The 5,909-nt window shown below is 39.6% G+C and overlaps 1 pseudogene; it reads left to right on the top strand.

Annotated features, from left to right (window-relative positions):
- The first annotated feature begins 2,991 nt into the window (after nt 1-2,991).
- LOC148298747 (small ribosomal subunit protein uS7 pseudogene) lies at nt 2,992-3,622 on the top strand (annotated as a pseudogene).
- The last annotated feature ends 2,287 nt before the right edge of the window (nt 3,623-5,909 follow it).

Raw genomic sequence — 5,909 nt, 5'->3', positions numbered from 1 at the left:
TCCCAACCCCAACCCCAACCCCAACCCCAACCCCAACCCCAACCCCAACCCCAACCCCAACCCCAACCCCAACCCCAACCCCAACCCCATGAGGATTGGAACAACTACCAATGATCACCCTATTATAAGCCTTGATACATATACATGTATTTATGTGTATGGTTACTAAGTGCAGATGACATTATTTATTATAGTAAAAACACAAAAAATAAATTATGAAGGAGGCTGGCTCAAACCCGAAAAAGGTCTAATTTCTCATTCCGAATGAACATCTTGATACTCACTTCCTGGTGGGCAGCAGCCTCGATCTCTATATCTAGCGAGTCATTCTTATGAAGGGTCTTCCATTTGCATTTTCCATCGCTCTATTCGTATAATACATTTATAGACTCACGGCTATCAGCTTGAACTGTCGTATTCCACGCCACCTCCTTAATTATGTTATAAAGTGGAACATACACAGTCGCGGATTTTTGGCCCAGCGACATAATAAGAGCCTTACCACAAATATTCTACTTTCTCTCATAGAGGAACAAGTTGAGAAAGCACTCAACGATACAATGCTTTAGCTTTTTACTTTTTTTACGGATTTTGTTCAAGGTTTCAATTTACTCGCTCAATGTGCGAAAGCTTATCGATTTCTAAGGAGTCTCTAGGCCAAGACATTGGCTTAACTGCTCATGAACAATCACATCCGCGAATCTTCTTAATGGCGATGTGAAATGAGTATAGTAGTCCATGTTCAAACCATAATGGCCTTTCTAGGAATTCATGTGCTTCGTGTAGGTTGCAAGCTATTGGATTTGAATTGCTCTCATCAGTAGTACCTATTTAAACTCATCCTTTATCCCTTACTTTTCAAATAGCTTTTTCATTTCACTCTCAAGGCTCCCGATACTTTGGGAGTCGAATTTAATGCCTAGATCAGAAAGAAAAGAATTAAAATTGTCTATGCTGTATTGAGAAGGCCTTGGATGCGATATGACCAATGCATTCTGACCATAATCTCGGACTAGTTTTCGAGCAACTTACCCATTGCATGCAATCATGAATTCTTCAACAATTCTTTCGCTTTCGAAACGTTTGCGGATCCCGATTTCGATGGGCATTTTATTCTAATTCAATTAAAAGGTTATTTAATTTCGATCTAGGATTTGCTCTTTTTTGCGAATCATCCTTCGACTTTGAGCTATTTCTTGCAAAATTGCTAAATTGCCGATGATTTTCTCAGCCTCTTCCTTACTTAAACCGTGGTCTGCCATGAGTAACGAACAAGAGGACTCTTCTTTGTTGAGGATATCTTGAGCCTATTGATAGTTGAGAGTAGCCGCATTCTTTACAACACTTTTCTGGAACCGAGTTTTGAGAATTTCTCCTTTGCCATTCATTTGCATGAAGACACTGAAAGCAAGCCTCTAAGTTTTGGCCTGGAAACTGCACATTTCAGAAATTTTGTCAGGAAATAGTCCTATTTTTTTATGAGGGAGATAAAAAGTGCATCCCCTTTTACAGATTTCTTGCCTGTCAATGTATTGCATGTATGAGCTCACATCCGCAATATGCACGCCGATCTCGTAGAGGCTCTTTTCTTTAGAAATCACTTTCACAGACAACGCATCTTCCATGTCATCGCATTATTTGGGGTCGATCGAGAAAATCGTCTCATTGAAAGGAATATGGCCATTGAAGGGTAAAGCTTGAATTGAGTTGACTTTCATGTAACTTTTATTTTGGTTGAGTTCAAGCGAGTAAAGAATAGCCTCAGCCTCTGATTCCCCGGTTTTGGCTTTTTTAAATAAGCCAATTAAAGCTGCTGTAGGATATTTTTCTTCCAAATTCCAATTAATAATCTGTGCCCAATAATAAAATGATGTGTCATAGAAACTGGTGAGTTCAACCTCGGTTGTAGAAGATGCTTTTGCCTTGATTTAAAGGAGGGGGAGCTTGGGGTCGATGGGCTTAGCATATAATCTGGGGTTAGAACCCTCCCCCTCCTCATGAAATATTGAGCATAAAACATTAATGCCGGAGCAGATATATGGGCAATATTTGATTCCAATAACAACAGCCTGGATAATAGTCTCCTGCTTCTGAGAAGACTTCCGATTCACATTGAATCGCCGCACTTCATTCCAATAAACTTGTGCTCCGTCCAGCACTTTCAGATTATGAGCATCATTTACTTCAATTTTATGTGAAATGTAGGGGCAGTTGATAAGGGCAGTCGAACTTCTGAAGCCGGCCTGCATCCTGTACGTACCCTCATGAAGCTGGTAGCAGTAATTCATTGCTGACTTATTGATTACATTATAGCACTATTCGATCAATCATTATTTATTACCATCTTAATAAGCTAGCAGAAATTAATTATCAAAATTAAATTTAACTCAAACAAAACTCTTCTCCAGTTCTCCCAACCAACTTACTTGCAGTATTCAACCTATAATATAGGCTTTGGGTGGAATGCTGCCCTCTCAGATTTTCATGGAATTTGTATTTATGGTCTTTTAATTCTGAGATTACGTGAATAATCTTGAATAATTCTGAAGATTATAGGGCAATTATTACTTATGTAATCATCGCGCCACAGACATTAATAATAATATAATTAATGAGATTAAGAATTGTAATATTTTTTTGTATTCATTGCCTTCGCATTTATTTATTGTGTTATTCATTCTGTAAAGAAAGTGGTTGGATATTGCGAAATTATGGTAGATTCCTGCATAAATGTATGTATTGCGAAGAGAAACTGCGATGGTCTGTCTCTAATCAATCTCTATCAAATCTTTACCTATCAATGACTATCAATGCCATCTCTATCAGTGCCTATTAAACTAATGCCAACTAGATTGGAACAGACTTACAATGCAAAACCCAATAAAGTAGAGGAGAGTAGAATGAAATGGGAATTGAGGGAGTACAATCGCATTTAATAATAATCTGAAATAATCAAATATTATATACCATCGAATCATGTCGAAGAAAGTCTAGCTGATCGAGGATGGCGCAACACAAATTGCATTATAGAATGCCCCAAAATTGTTCTCGAAATGGTCCTATGATGATATTAAAATTGAAGACCCGTGCTTCATTGATTACATTGCCTGCAAATCATCTCGCTCTCAAGTCTATGTCCCCCATACTGGCGGCCGATACCAAGTCAAGAAATTCAGGAAAGCCCTATGTCCCATTGTTGAAAGACTTGTAGGCTCCATGCAATTCCACGGCAGAAACACAGGCAAGAAAGTTAAAGCTATCCGAATTGTCAGGCATGCCTTCGAAATTATCAACCTGCTCACAGGGAGAAACCCACTCGAAGTCCTAATCAACGCGCTTCAAATTGCTGGGCCCAGAGAAGATTCGACCAGGATCGGAGGAGGAGGAGCTGTCCGAAAGCAAGCCGTCGATGTCTCGCCACTCAGGAGAGTCAACCAAGCCATTTATTTGCTCGCCTGCGGAACCCGTGACAAATCATTCAGGACACAGAAGACCATCGCTGAATGTTTAGCCGACGAGATCATCAACTGCGAAAAAGGAAACGCACAAGTTTGCTTTGCCCTGAGAAAGAAAGAAGAAATCGAAAAAGTAGCAAAGGGAAACCGTTGATTCAAAGGCCAATCTATCATGCGCATATTCGTGAATATAAAGATGTAGAAATGTATTGATTAATAGATTAATAAATATACAATGATACTAATTGGGAGAATAAAGAGATATATCCGCATAAAATAGCATAGTATATATTTTCTAATCATGGAATTTACGATAGTAAAAATTCTCGATGGAATATTCCTCGGCCATCGTTCAGTGTTAATCGTACCTTTTCTCCCAACTTAGGACTATGAGTTCATTTCGAATAACAAAATATCGCATTTGGTGTCCTGGCTGGCTTCAGCGGACGAGGAGCTCATGGATGGAAACATAACTGAAAAAGAAGCCATATAAATAATGCGGATGATGGGAGTCTCCCATGTCACCATCCCCAGGACTGGCGACGAGCCCTCGAAATATGAAACTGGCCAAGCATTAAAAGTGATCAATGAATCCCGTTAATAATAACTCTGCTGTCTCGTACTTGCAGACAACATACTCGATACACTCTGGTTCATCATTTCTTACCTTTCAGCCAAGTAAATTCTCTCTCATTGTAGGTTCAGCTGGTCCTTTGCCACTTCCATCGGCTTCATCCATAAAAAAATGTCCTTCCTCGCGATCCCTGGACTCTAAGACAGCATCCAAGCGCTAAGGAACAGCTTCCAATACCAGAAGCATCCCTTAAGTAAAGTAACACCAAGCTGTCACCAAACAAACCGGTCCAACGGATAACCAAATTTTGAGCTCGTCTAATGCAACTCGGAGTCGGACATCTAAATTCTGAACATTAACTCCAGTGAGCTCTCATCCAATTCGATAACGAACTCGTAAGTCAAATAAATCTATTGGGACAATTAGGAGTTTCTAAGGGGTTACACAACTGAGGATATGGACGAACTGATTATCATTAATACCATCAAAAATTTGAGCAATCCCTCGTCAAGTAAGGACTACACGAGCTGCCCGAAGCAGCAGAAACGAATCCGATGGGCTGACCAGGCGCAGAAAAGTGTAGGGGGCTCGCAAAAATTGTTGTTTGGTAACTCAAAAATAACTACAAGTCTCAAGAATAGCCCCAATATTTTTGTTCGCTCTTTAGGCAATGGCTTCAATGGACTAGCTCAGAATAATGCTCTCATAAACTACACTCGACCGATGTCTGGGAAACAAACAAATCAATTTGGCTTCGTCGAAAAGCAAAAGAATGTGCAATAGAAAATAAAGTCTGTGCTGAAAAACTGCCCAAACTAAACACAATTAATGCCGAATTTCTCGAAGATGGAAGATGATTAGCAACCCAAACTCGAGGACAATCAGCTGCGAATTGACAATAGGAAGACCAGTGCATTCCTACAAATCAAAGAGCTGCCATAAAAGACCCGCCCTTAAATGAAGAGGAGCAGTACATGCAAAAAATATGATAAAGAAACAATCAGCGTATTTGATGATCCGGACTTCCAAGAGTTGAAATAACTCTCACGCACCAACTTCTCTGATCTGATGGTCGGAAACAGAGTGCGAAGGAATGCAAGAAATCAAAGGAAATTAGTAAGCAGCAAAAATAAAAGGCAGTAAAAGTACCACAAGCTAACACTACAAGACGACATTTAGAACCTAAAGAATGACACCAAGAACCTGAAGAGCCCATTCATTGCTACTCAATTGAGTCATAGCAACTCGAATGGATGCTTCACCAACTATGGAGGGCTCAAATAAAAAGCAGGCAAATCAGGAGGATTGAGCTCCAATACACAAATAGGCTCGAAGAAGGAAATCGACAATTTCACATCCATGCAATCAATCATAAACCAATGCGCCAAACCCCCCAAAGGTAAAGACAGTATAAAGTTAAAGAGCAGCTGGTTAAAGCTGAGTTGATAGTCTATGGTTTTATTAACAATAATTTGTGAACATATTATCAATATAAGGGTTATCCATCTATTTCATGACTTATACATAGAATGTTCGGATCCTTCGGTGTAGTTGTTCCAGAAGTTGCTTGCTTCTATTTAGCCAGTGTGAGTTGGAGACACGGTGCCTTCTTGTTGATTCATATTGCTTGTACTCAACAAAGAAAGCCCTTCCTTTTGACTCGACTGCAAGGAGTTACTTTCGATTAGTAAATCCGCAGTTTGGGGATAGCCTGCCGACCTGGGTTTAAAGATGTGAGTGCTTATCTTCAACTGCTGCACTTTTGAGTATTTGAACAGTATATTTGCTAAGTAATCAGGTTTCTCAGATGCCACAACTTGAAATAGAATATTACTGATGCTCTTCACTCGATCCAAATATTACGATATCTCTGATTGACT

This window comes from Brachycentrus maculatus, unplaced genomic scaffold (genome assembly GCF_059751285.1).
Source record: "Brachycentrus maculatus isolate JH-2025_06_01 unplaced genomic scaffold, ASM5975128v1 h1tg001649l, whole genome shotgun sequence".
NCBI lineage: Eukaryota > Metazoa > Arthropoda > Insecta > Trichoptera > Brachycentridae > Brachycentrus > Brachycentrus maculatus.
The sequence above is the reverse complement of the archived record's forward strand: the minus strand, read 5'-3'. Positions and strand labels throughout refer to the sequence as shown.